The following is a 14,259-nucleotide window of genomic DNA, read 5'->3' on the forward strand; positions in this document are numbered from 1 at the left end:
TCGGCACCATGTAGATTCTCACATGTGCATTGTTTCCAGTGAGACAAGAGCAGGTAATGCTTTAACACTTGAGATTGGCTGCTTTTCATTCCATTCAACCTTTTCTCCTTTTTCATCAGCAGCATGTTGTAATTTCCCATTTCCTCTGTACAGTGGATATGCGGGCTATGTTAAAGGATTAGTCTACTCCCTCCTGGCAGCCCCCTAAAGCACAGTTTCTTTTTCCATCACCACTCTTCATCTTTTCTTCTCTCTCAAAGCGTCTGAATCTTGTGTTGCATATTTATTCCTGCAGAATTAGCATCACAAACACTCTTCCTCGGCTCTTTGTTATGCTTCAGGGGAAGGGAGAGTGAGGGAAAGTAGATTATGCTTTGCGTTTCTCTGAGGCACACTCAAAGCTGGCTTTCTAGGTTTCACCGTGCTTTTGAGCAGCGCTCGGGGCTTATGGCAACGCACTCCATCTACTTGAAGTAAAGATGACGATGACTTAAAATAATGTTGTTTCTCTGGCGTTCCTGTTAACCACATCGTTTCCCCTCTCTCTCTCTCTCTCTCTCTCTCTCTCTCTTTCTCTCTCACCCTTGCTTCCCCCTTCCCATAAGTCTTATTATTCATCTTCTGCCTTATCTATGCAAAGAAATATTGACCACATTTAACTCTTGTAAAGCTCCAGATTTTACTTTTTACAATTTGTAGACTTTTGTGTGAAGAGTGGCTCAACATGTTGGTTGTGACCAATTTAAAAGATGTCTGAGGTCAGGGTGGAGACACCCTCTCCGCTCCAAAGTGGAGGCTTAAATCTAAAGGTGACTGTTCTTTTGCGATCCGGACCCCTTGACTGTGGAACAACCTGCCTGACGAGGTAAGGCGGAGTCAGTGACTTATTTTAAATCACTTCTTAAAACTCATTTTTAGAGACTTGCTTTTATGTGATGTCATCTTTATCATCTTCCTATTGCCCTTCTACTGCTTTTACTGTTTGTGTGTGTGTGTGTGTGTGTGTCTGTTGCTATACGACATCTCTTCCCTCTAATTGACCTTATTTGTATTGAAGTGTATTGTTTATCCTCCCTCTGTAACTCTGCCTTATTTCTGTCCTGCTTTTGACTATCACTGCTTTTGATTTGTTTCTCATAGCACTGTTGTACATGTTCAGATCTCACCACACACAAGATCTGTTGAGTTATCTTGGAGCAAATTACATGTTTTGCATGCGACATCTTTATGTTTGCATGTGAATAAATGGAGCATTTTGCATTCAGTCTCTTCACTTGAGCCATCAGTGTATTTTGCGTCCTGTAACTTAAGATTTCACTCATGATTTCATAAAGCCTTTTTGTTTCCACCTTCTCCAGCTCCGTATTCAGGAGCAAATGTGTTTTGTATTCAAGTTCTTCAGGTTTGACTTTTTTGTGAACTAATGACTGTGTCTTTCACACAGGGCTCACTTATGAATGGGAAAATGTATTGTTCATTAGCATTGTTTCCATTGAAGTCCTAAGTGTTTGTCCAAGAATGACATCTTCATGTTCTGCCGTGAGTAAACTATGGAGCCAAGAACCAGCTACTTCAGATTAGCTCATGACTGTGCAGCAGGGGGACACTTGCACTCATGCGGGGGCAGAAGCCAAACAGGTGAAGGGCACAAACTGTTGCTGAGAGGAGATAATTGACTGTGAGCTGGTGCAAGGTACGGCAGGTATTAATTTAGCAATGCAACCAGATTTGTCTACAGGAGTGCTTGCAGTAGTTTTGTTATAGCCTCATTATCTTATTGTTTTTACTGTTGTTCATTTACACAGCAGGGTTTCTCTTTCTGTCTCTGCTTGTGTCAGGTCCTGCGCCTGGTGGAGTTCCTCCAGTCACGGGTGTGGTCGCTGTGCTGGGAGTCCACTCACACATGGTGATATGGTTTGTAGTGTCACATTTCTTTGCATTTTTTTTTTTTTGTTTAAAATATGGATTTTGCTTTGTTTTCTTTTTTCACGGAGAGAAAACTCCCAGCGCTGGATGATTAGTTTCCTGGCTGTTGTTCAACTGGCTGTTCGACTGGCTCTCAACTCCCTTTCTCTTTCACAGTTTCAGCATATGTTCTTCATAAAGAGCCATTATTCTTTTTTATTTTATTATGTCTGAATTCAAATTAATTCTAGGTATTTACCACAAGCGAAAGACAGACAGAAATGTATAACTGGTAAAAGGAGCCTTATTGTAAAGTGTGACCATCACCATTTATGAATGAGTTACCATAAGGCTCATTTTACCAGTTATAAATGGTAGTAACTCATTAGTAAGAATAATGAGTAGTAAGCATTAACTTGATCTTGGCAAATAGTGAGCCTACATCAATGTATGAAAACTGTGTTATAACATGTTTACAATTGTTTATTCTTGATTTATGAAGTGTTAACAACCAAATGAACAACCTAACTATAAACCAGTTATAAATTTATAACATAAGTGTAGTCTTATTGTCGAGTAGTACCAATAAGTTATTGAATTAAGTATTATCATGAATCTAGAACAATGAGCCCAGTTTGTCTGTGTGTGTGTGTGTGTGTGTGTGTGTGTGTGTGTGTGTGTGTGTGTGTGTGTGTGTGTGTGTGTGTGAGTTGGACCCTCCTGTTGTTGGCAGTGTGTGTGTTGTGCTGCTGGTTGTGTGTGTGCTGTCAGGTCCGTCCCCATGAGTCTGATGAAAGCCACGGGGGAGAAGTTGCAGCCAATCCAGGCTAAACACTCCTGACGGCGCGGGGGCCCCTGGGTCAACGCACGCAGAGGCACACATGGAAAAGGTGCACGTGCACGCTCATAAACACACCCATACAGAGCCGCGTTGCCTCAGGCCAGTCCCTGCCGAGTCAGACCTGAGGTCCTCCTCCACTCCCCCCCCCCCCCCGTGTTTAATCGATACGCCTCCGGCAAACTGTTATCCTCAGCTGCCTCCATACATCCTCTGCTTCCTCCATACCTTCATCCTTCCTTATCAGACTCCAGTCGCCCTCACCAACTCCCAACCCGACCCCGACCCCCTCCAATCTCATACTATCCCACTAACACAGTGTGCAGCAGTGGCAGCTAGGTCACACTCTTCTTTCCACTCCAATTCATTCTCTTCAGGTGGACAGGGAAGATGACGGCTGGGATGATGTGACTGGACGCTGTTTTGAAAATGAGTAATACTCTGTAACTGAATGCAGCAACCGAGGCTAACAGTGGAGCGTTGATATGTTTAGTCCACGAGATACAAATGGTCTGTTGACATCATTTCTGTTCAGCTTATCACATTTTAGATCAGTTTCTCATCTTTCAGGGAATTATTTATTACAGCTCATTCCAGTTGTTAAATTGTTAAGTGTAACATTTCATGGTGTTTTCTTACTTTTGTTTTTGTAGCCTACTTCTTTGCTGTAATGCAGGTGTCAGCTGATACCTGAATAATAATAAAGAAAACACCAAACTTGTGTTTTCCTTCTCACGATGTGCATGATCAGTTAAAGGAAGTAAGGATACAGTCACAGAGCACGATTGGGTCGATTGTAACAAACCTGGCAACCTCAGCGATCTCACAACAAGACTCTGGGAAGCTGCACAAGATCACTGCATCCAGCTGTTGTCTGGTAAGAAATAGTTCCAGCATGTGAAACCACTAATGACTGTTTTTACATTTCAGTTCTGAACCACTTAAACACAAAGATACATGTTCATTCATCAGCTTTCAGGGTTTGATAGGAATATTTATGAACGTGAATCACTCTTGAAGCTAATCTAAACTAAGCCAAGCACTTCCTGTTTCCAGCTCCACACTGTAGCAATGGTCGCCTGGAAGGTGGGAGGTAATGTAAAACACTGCCTTCATGTTAGGTTTGTAGAGATGCAGTATGTTTTTTATCACCACTACAAACCTTACGTAATCCTTACATCCATTAGCCCTACCTGTTATCCTTATAGGGTGATGGGGGGGGCTGGAGCCAATCCCAGCTGACATCTGGCGAGGGCAGTCTGTCACCGGGCGGACATAAAGAGACTGTAGCAGACATATCTGGCCTGCCATCAGTCACAAGCTATTAAAGAAGTTCATAATAAGGACATGCAGAGTTATGGATCCAAAGCTGACACTTTGTGACTCTTCCCACCGTCAGACTATCCAAGTGATAGTAAACAGAGACAAAAGACCGCTCTCTCTCAAACACACCAGCATGTTAGCATGTCAGAGGTGTACAACCATATATTATGCTGTGTATCTACCTGTGGCCTCTTCAGGTTCACTTAGTGTACAAGAAGTTTCATAGGTGCGATAAATACACACACATAGTTCAGATGACCAATCACCATCGTCTTCACTTTGTCATTTTTCAGTATTTTCACATTTTTTCAAAAGATAAACATTTTCCAAAAAACATATTAACAACATTAACAGTTATCAATTAACAATTAACAATTAAATCTAGGTTGTGTAGAGCGGCTGGAGGGAGAAAGCCCTCCTGAGGAAAAGGTTCCCTAATCAGTTGGACGTGAGGTTTGGGCCCAGTTATTCTGGCTAGCAGGTGCATTGGCCAGCTAACCCACCAGTATCCAAACGTCCAGATCTATAAGTTATGGGATGTCTGCTTCCTGGTGGCGTCCTAACACTATTATTTATCATGCTGCTGGTTACAAAGTATTTTGCATTCAAACCGTGGTTATCAGGGGCATCACACAATCACTTCATTATGATAACAAAGAAATGGCTGTTTGCTTAGTCATTGGTGTCTCACACTCGTAACTGTCTTGGTCACCAAAGGAGTGAACGCTGCCCTCAAGACACCCATCATTCTAGCTCAGGTGATTCTGAGGGAATTGCTCACTCCAACAGAGGTTACAGTTTATGCCATCTTTCATCAGGCTATCAAAACTAATTCATTTCACATCTACAACTATGAACTCATTTATTATGTTGATGACATCATTTTTAAATAAAGCAGTTACAAACGAATGGTTGCATATCTAAAAGTTTTTATATGACTACGTGCTCTCCACACTTTATTCTGTAGCATTGACTGAGAATATGAGACCAGGTTCCTGGAAAAGAAAATACGCCACTGTCGTCATCTGAGTGAGATGTGACACGAGAAGCTGACAGTGATGATGAGGACAGCGTTTATGATTTTGTGTTCAGTAGGTTGTGAATACATATCTGTGCTGTTTTCATCGATTGTTTGTGGTCTTATTTATTACTATAGTTGTGGTGTTTCCCTGCCACAGCAGCAACACTGAGTTCCTGCTTTGTCTTCCAGACCCCGCGGCCCAGCAGAATATGTATATGCTGTTATTATGTAAATATTGTGAGTGGTAAAAAAATGTTTATATTGGACTAAAATAAAGCATTGTAATAACATCAACCTTGCTGTTTTTGTATCATAAAACAAACCAAACTGAGAATGGGATGAATGTAATGTGTTTCTTATATGTATATTCTATACATGTTGAAATATTAAAATTTACACAATTAAAATAAAACAAAGTTTAGAAAATACAATAAATACAAAGTGTAAAGTACAAACCAAGCTGAGAATGGGGTGAATGTAAAAAAAAAAAATATATATATATATATATATATATATATATATATTATACATGTTAAAATATTACAATATACACAATTACAAAATAAATTTTAAAAACTAAACACAACAGTGTAAATGCAGGTGTAAAGTGTTAGTTAGGCCTAAACCCTACTTGGGTGAAAGCCTACATATTGGCCATGAGGATCTGCAAAACACTCCCGAATCTTCAGGACGCAGCAACTGCGGATCACGATCCTGCTGCAACCCCCAGCTGCAAAAACCCCTTCTTTAAGACTGTACACGTCCACGTGAGGCAGCATGGATAAACTCCAGGGCGGCTGCATCCCTGCATCTGTTGGTATCTCCAAGCACTTCTGACAAACATACCAATGTGGTTGTCCAGGGAAAGGCTAGGGTTCTGGTCGAGGCAGGGCAGGGTTGTTTCCAACAGCTCCTCCCGACTAAGGGTGCTCAGTGCTTTCTGAAAGGACAGATATGAAATATTAGTACACAGTCATATAAAGTTTTGTTGTGGTCAGATTACAGGACAGCATACTGTAAGGATATATTTACAAATGATGACTTATAAACTAGAAGTACACCAATGAAAATAAATTAAGAAAAGCGTTATTGTAAGTGTTCATTGAGTGAATCAGAAAAATACGATCAATACATAATCTCATACGGTCTCAACCCTGGCTGTGTGAAGTTCCTGGTCCTCCTCCGCCTCGGCCTGCAGCTCTCCCTTTTCCCCGACCACGCACAGTTGGTTCGTCTGCCTGATGTGAACTGTGATGGAAAATTACAACGTTACACCAAATCAAATTAAAACAAAATTCTGACTGACAACTGCAGCCTCATAGCTTTGGCGATTGACAATTCAAATAGCTTGCTCGCTCACTTATTGCCTTTAAAAACACTACGAATAATTCTCAGTTGCTATATTCATATTTGCAGCTGATGTTGATGATGATGATAATTCTCTGCTCTAGCCAGCAGACCTTACCCATACTAAAGTTATGGGTGTAATGTTCAGTAGAACCTGACTTCAGTAGATGGCTGGCTTGGCTAAATTTACTGTCAGTGTTTGATTTTACTGTGCTTACCTGTTTGAGGTAGATGAGCCATGGCTCTCCATTGCTGCGATGGCTAATATTGCAAGGAGGAGGCGGGAAGAGGGAGGGGTTTGCTAACTGCAAAAACGAACAGGAAGTTAGCCAAAATGACCAGGTCACTTACCTCTGCTTTAAGTCAGGGTACAATTGTGTTCAATTCATAAATCCAAAATGTAAGGTAAGGTATACTTTACTATCCTGCAGGTGGAACTTCTCACTGTCACACTGCACATATACATACATACTAACCTATACCTTATGCTGCTGTTCTGTACAATTTTTGTAAATATCTATTGCATACATTATATTATTATCTATTATTTATTTTCTAAGTATTTCTTACTGGCATTTTGCAGTTTTTCTTTCTTGTGCTGTCACTTTGCTGCTGTGACACTGCAAATTTCCCCAGTGTTGGACTAATAAAGGAATATCTTATCTTACACCTAGTTTTTTTCATCAGTGTGGTTCTTTAAAATGCATCATAAAATTAATGAAAAAATAATGAGAGTGTGTTCAGTTTCCTTTAGAGCCCACAGAATGTTCAGCTCAACACTTTATTCTCATTTGCTGCTGGAACTTAATGACCCACACACACTATTGGATATTATTTCCGGTCGTGTTGTTGATGACGCTGCCTTTGTTGTATATTTTTGTTCTTTTTTACCATTAGAAGTATGTTCATGAGCACCACATAGAGCATCAGCCTGATGTCATTTCAGTTCATTTTTCCTATAGCTGTAGCCTATACATGTTGTCCGGTTGTTTTGTTCTGCAGTGGTCAGCTCGTCCGTCTCCACAGCAGCTGGGATGGAAACATATTCTACTGTAATCGATGTGTGAAGGAAAAAACATATTCCTCTATTCCTGTAGTCGTCCATCTGTTAACTCCCCTGATACTAACAAATGAAAAGCACCTCTCTACGCTACAGTCCATCACATTTATCACATGTAAAGTGTTTTGGAAGAGCCAGCTCTCCACAGGGATTCTCCCCTTCATAAACACCACTAAACTCAGCGCAGTTCACAGCAGTGAGCCGGGAGGACATTTTGGGATTTAGGGACACTACAACAAACTGTGTCTTTACAGTCGTTCCTACACTAGAGATGAATGACGTTAAAAGTTTGGCTAACTTTATATTCCACAGAGTGGTGTTAGAGGGAGGATGAGCCTCCACAAACTGGCATTTCTTCTTTTCTGGAGGAAATCACTGCACTCAGACACAGGACAGTGATATTATGGAACTAAACTGCATGTGTTATTTCTGTCTGCTTGTAGACATGTTCACTTGTCTTCATTGTTTCTATTTTGTCTCAGTTGATGTTCAATCACTGGGCTACATCCTATCACATCTACCTGCTACAGAATTAAATGATGAGGGGACCATTTTCTTTAATTCTTAATGAAATCAACGGGAAAGGTAAGACTTCACAAACTGTCCACTGGATTTTTATGATACGACTGTTAGTTCCGTCAGGTTACAGTAGGTTATACAATCATAAAAATGACTCTTTTCGTGGAAGTTCACGCTTTGGTGAGCAGCCGGGTGCAGTAACTTCCTGAGGTTGCCAGGTTTTGTACGATTGTTCCTTCAGAGAGCAAAATCTGAACCTGTGGTCACTGACTGTACCTGATGGGCTCTGTTTGTCAACTCTATGTTCTGTCATTGAAGAACTGGCCCAATTCAATTATAATCAAGTTGATTCAGTGTTCATCAAATTTTAATTCACTTTTACTTCTTCTTACAATCCAGTGTGAGCTGCAGTTCCAACTGTATTTCTGCTTCATGAGAATGAAAATATGAACCATGATGCTCCACCTCCTGGTTCTTGGTGAAGCTTCTACGAAGAGATATTTGATTAATTAACACTCATATAATTAACACACACCCACATATCCATTAATTAGACCTATTGACCACTGTACCCTTTTCTAATAGAGAAACTAATGAACTTTAATAATGGTTTTGTCGATTTGTTTATGTTTTAAACTGACAGTTATTCCAATAAATGGATTGATAACTTTTCTTTTGGTGATGAGATCTCATCGTGGTCTCTGAGTGTCTTTCAGAAGGAGAGCATCAGTCAGTGTTGTCTGTATTTGCCTGTGTATTTGCTTAGAAAACAAATGTCCATTATTATTAGCAGCTCATGCAAAAGTGAGAGAAGCAGCTGCCGGTCTGGCCCCGAGCTCAAACCCCTGTTAGTGAACTGAAACACAGAGAAAACACTCATATCACATGAACCTAAAATAGCTTCTTTACATGAATCATAACACGTGTGATAGAAGTAGAAGTGTGTGAATGATTGTTTGATTTGGGTGTAAATCATACGTTTCTTTTTTTTTTCTTCGAGAATAAAGCAGTGTGGCCATCTTGGAAAAATTAATTACCCATATCCACTTTGAGTTTTCAATTTGGGAAGTGCAGTCACACAGGGGAAATGTGACCGTCTCACCCCCTGTATCCTTGGTCTCTCTCTTGGATCTGCAAATCAGCTGTTGCTCTTGGTTCATACAGGCCAGAATATGCAAATACAGAGACAAGAGTCTTCATGTCAACGTCAGTGGGGTCACCAAACACCAGAAAAAGACATTTTCCTTCGTGTCTTAACCATCCTGTATTTAAATAGTCCACTCAGACATTTTATTTTGATGCAAATGAAAACTCCAAAGCCGACACACACGGGCCAACACACTGACTGATGGACAATATAAACCTGCTCCGTCACAGTCAGCTCCTCTCCCAGACCTGGTTTTAGAAGCCTTGGTATCTCCAGTCTGTTTGAGGTTCAACCTCAAGATTCACAAAGATCTGTCAGAGTGGTCTGTAGTGTTGTTCCAGTCATAGATCAGTCTGTTAGTCAGACTGTTGACTCATTTTAAGACAAAAACGTTAGACACCTTACCTTCCGGCTAACTCAAGCCTAGGACCAATGTTACCATGGTAACAATCAATGACACCTGCGCTGACAAGTAGCACCCAACAACGAAAAACAGCAAAACATGGCTCATATATGTTGTTTGCTAACATTGTTATGCAGAAAGCAGTGGGAGAATTTAGAGACCAAATCAGATCTTTTATTATTCTTTCACTCTTCACTGAATTTCCAAAGTAAAACGTTCTTGTCACTGTTGAATTTTCCACAAGACAAACATTTTCTGCTGCGGTAAATGGAGCCGAGTGGCTGGATGTGATTCCTCGGTTGGCCATATTTTTTTTATTATTTATTTTTTTTAAGTCTTAATTTATTCAGAATTAATTCTACCACAGTCCAGTTTAAGATAATCAAGAACTAAAGCGCTTTGTGCAACAGATGAATTGAAACTCAGTCTATTTAAAGTCTGACTGTTTGTTACATCTAAGACACAGTCAGTAACTGTGTTCAGAACCGCCTACTAACGTACTGTTCATACTAAGTGAGACGTCAAAATGAGTATGTAGTGCGTTTCAACTGCATAGTACGTGAATTTTGTGTACGCAAGAAATACCTAGATGTATACTAGATTAGCTAGACTTTCTGAGTATGCGCTGTGAGCTTACTGGACATACTGAACTGCCCCATGATGCATTGCGGCTCTTCAAAGTACGATGGCGGGCTACGAGGAGGAGGCTCCTGGTTCCAGTTCACATTGCATTTACATACTGGGAGCTAGTGAACTATTTAAAACTTGATAATGTGCTAATACTTACTTCTGAGGGGAAATCCAAAATTCAGGTATAGATGAATCACGTACCACAGATGACTTCTATGAACGGACCAAAAACCGAAAGTTTACACGATTAAATTCTCACCTGAAAACATGTTGAAACTTTAAAAAGTGACCTATTAACAGTGTTATTAGCGAATACTGTAACAGCTTTCAGCCTTCTTTAAAATCCCCGCCAGTCGTCATTGTCGTTGTCACTGTCAGTTTGTGCAAAATGCATTCTGGGATACTGGCTGTATACTTCAGTGTGAACAGTCAGCTTGGTAATAGCATACTAATGTATCATTCAGTAGGCAGTATGCAATATACTCATTGAGTATGTAGTAGGCAGTACATTACTAAGTGGTTCTGAACACAGCCAAAGTCTGTCTTTGTGAAACAAGGTGTTTGAAATGCTCCCAGTGTTTTAATTTAAGTCAACATTATTTGTTGGTTATTTGACTGGTTAGGGGGTAAACTTGGCCAGAACCATCCGGAACATAGACTTTAATGGATCTGACACTTTGAACAACACTGGCTTGATAAAACAAGTCAGTGCTGCAATGAAAAAAACATAATATGTTTGTTTGTCCAGTTCCACTTCACACTATAATTCTATGCAAATTTGCATAGTCACTAATTTGTGAATTAAAAATTTCACGTGGCCTGTTGTTGTGATGAGATTTTATTTGTGTATGCTTGAGAGTATTTCTAACTCTCTAAAATCCATGATTTATCATTAGAAATAAATGGATAAATTCATCATAAGGATGATTTCTATATATATAAAAAGCGCATTGACAAAACCATTATAATCTCTTCTGAAACAGCTGCTATAAAAGTAATAAGAGTGTTTCTGCACAACCATCATCTTCTTACAAGATCAAACTCATATTTTGCTGCACATTTGTACTTTCCTTTGCAGAGTTATCAGTATTATTTAATGATGAGAGTGTGAAGTCTTTAATTTGACATGGAAAGATTCAGTGTTTGCTTTACTGCTTACATTTAAACTCTCCTGCAATTAGCCTCTTCTTTGTCTTTGCAGTGACAGTGGTGTCCCCAGTTTCCATCCCAGATCATTGATAATTGATAGTTGTGTCTTCGTGCAAATAGCTGTTGTTAGTTGCTAATGAAGCATCCCGTTCTCTGGTACAGATGTGCCAAAGGCAAGAAAGAAACATAGGCTTTAAAAATGTGGCTAAGGCAAAGCTTAAAGCAATGGCCCATGACTCCATGGCAACATTATAATTTATGTTTGCATTACCAAAAGCGTCATGGGAATTGTAGTGCCAAAGCTCAGTACATGTTTATCCCAAAGAGAAATACGAAACAACCAAACAACAGTGACCAAGTCAATGTGGTTCTGATATTCCTGCAACACTGACACTCAGCTCTGTCCATCCAAATGATCAGGGCCTGTATTCATAAAGCATCTTAAGGCTAAAAGTAGCTCCTAACTCGCTGATGTAGAAGAAACTCCTAAAAATAATGGGTCCTAACTTTAGAACTCCTCATTTTTCTGACTAAGAGTAATTCACAAAGTTACGCAGCGCTAAGAGTAGCACCTAAGTCTGGGAGAAGTTAGAAGCAGTGGAGAACTCACTAAGACCAAATCACAAAGACCCTTAAAGGGCTGTTGTCATTCCACGTTACAGTGTTCTGGAAACCTTACACAATGCTGAATCACTTGAAAGGTACGACTCAACCACGAGGGAATAATGATCGCTGTGGAGTTTGTGACGGATGCAATAACATCTCCAACCAAGTGAAACAATCCGATCAGTACAGAAATTAAGTGTTTGCCAATGCTGCTACTTGGCAACAAGGAAAATACAACTTTGCTGCCAGCTAGGTTTATAAGGTCATCTATGACAGGTGAAGTTTTTGAATTATTTATTTATTTCTTCCATTGAGTGAACTGAATTTTGATTTTTATTGTGAAATTAAATTCTCCCGGGTCGACACAAACCTTATCATAGAGATGCATTTTCTAGAATGCACTACTTTTGTATTTATTACTTGTTTTTATTTCTCAGTGTCTCACAGACCGGTCTCTCATCATCTCATCTCGTCAGCCATAGCAACAGAGTTGGACTCTTAGCTCAGGAGTTTTCACTTTTCCGTAGTATAAGTTGGTCTGAGCAGCTTTGTGAAGAGGACTTAGGAGAACTCTTAGTGGTAACATAAAATGCTTTTTGAATACGGGCCCATATCTTAGCCATGTGCTGACAAACAAGTTAAAATGAACTAAAACTCATTAAGTAATGTACTGACTGTGCCTCGAACCAGAGAGCAAAATAAGTCATGTGGTTCAAAATGTTAAGTGTTTTGTCGCCTTCTATGTATTTTTCTTTATGAAAATGATGGACAGTGCAAATACTATAAGTGTATGATGTCATTTAATGAACTTGAAATGATGTACCCACATTGGTTCATCTTCAACAAACAAAAACACATGCCGTTATTTCATTACATCATTAATCCCATCTGGCCTTGCCTTAAATTTAGCTGCATGCGTCGCCAAGTGCCTTTGAACAGTCTCAGATTGAGGAGTCCACTTTCGAGGGCCCTTCAAAGTGGATTGTTGCTCAGTGTCACGGTCTTCTTAATGAATATCTGAACATCTCAGAGCCTTTCGCACCAGAAGCAGGTGCGTGATGAGGAAGCCAAGAGTCCCCCGGTCTCCTGAAAAACTTCCAACTGTTTCATCAAGTGTCGGAGGACTCGCAACATCTGTTTGATTTCATCAGCGGGGGCTTGCGTGGCTTTGAGGTTCCCAGTGCTGCTGGAGCGCTGTGCGTGTCACTCAGGCAGCTGCACAGACAGACAGCAACAGGCAGATCCTCGCCGCTCCTCTGCTCGTTGTCTGCTCTAATTGAGTGAACGGTATTAGTCTAATAAGAATATCTGAGTGTGTTTACATGCAGGATCAAAAGTAAACTACCGCCGGTTCAAAAAAGTTTCAAATCACAAGGAATCTGACAAGGAAACAGCTTCCAACGCTGCTGCTGGGATTTGAAAACCCACTTGCAGCAGGAGATCAGACGCCCTAGAGCCTCACACCACTCAGCCGTTCTGACAGCCAGTGTGTAGGGGGAACATGGCGAGCATATGGCCCCACTTATCCATCTGATTCCACACTTGCCTGACACTGTGTAGAATCATCAGCTGGCACCATGTATACTAGTAATACAGAAATTAAGACTAGTTTACACCAGTGAGGATCAAACGAAACCAACACTGGTAACATTCTGTTCTGTTGATCCAAGATGAGGCTTTTAATTACACCACGTTGGATAATTTAGATTTAAACTCAGGGTCAATATAAAGTCACTGTTTAATCCTTGACAAAGGTGAGGCTCACACTCCTGTTACTGAACAGGTAGGTAGGCTTTGGTGTTTGCAGACGGTTTATCTTGGCTGTGGACATTCAGTGCCTGATATAAGTTAAACTACTTTGTGTATCAGAATTAACACTATCTCAAACTTCTCTAACTTACTGCAGGTCTTACACACAGAAGATAAATCACAGTGTAACTGGCGCATTAACTTGCTGCTGCTGGAATAAATATATAAACAATTCTGTGAATAAAGCAAAAAACTAAAAGACAAAGTAAATCTGCCCTTTACAAACAGACAAAAATCGCAAGTTTTTTTTTTTTTTTTCATGAAGTTGAGCTGAGAAGTGCATGTGTGTACATGTGTAGCCTTTTGTGTGTGAGCGAGAGTGTGAGTTGAGGAATGTGAGCTGAAGTGATGACAGATTCTTTGAGGCAAAGCTCCGCCCTTTATGACTTCTTACCCTTGTGGAGGAAGTCCAGTCTGGGCTTTCAGATAAATGAGAGAACGTGTGACATGAATATGGGAAATGAATGAAACGTGCTGTGATGTTTTGGAGTCTGAAGAGTTG

General features: G+C 40.3%; 1 long non-coding RNA gene across 1 annotated transcript; it reads left to right on the forward strand.

Moving 5' to 3' along the window:
• The first annotated feature begins 2,958 nt into the window (after window positions 1–2,958).
• Window positions 2,959–5,367, forward strand: LOC130173865 (uncharacterized). Its single transcript, XR_008828511.1, has 3 exons — window positions 2,959–3,620; window positions 5,034–5,157; window positions 5,245–5,367. It is a non-coding gene; the product is annotated as an uncharacterized LOC130173865 (long non-coding RNA).
• Window positions 5,368–14,259: the final 8,892 nt, after the last annotated feature.

This window comes from Seriola aureovittata, chromosome 8 (assembly GCF_021018895.1).
Source record: "Seriola aureovittata isolate HTS-2021-v1 ecotype China chromosome 8, ASM2101889v1, whole genome shotgun sequence".
In the NCBI taxonomy this organism is placed as follows: domain Eukaryota; kingdom Metazoa; phylum Chordata; class Actinopteri; order Carangiformes; family Carangidae; genus Seriola; species Seriola aureovittata.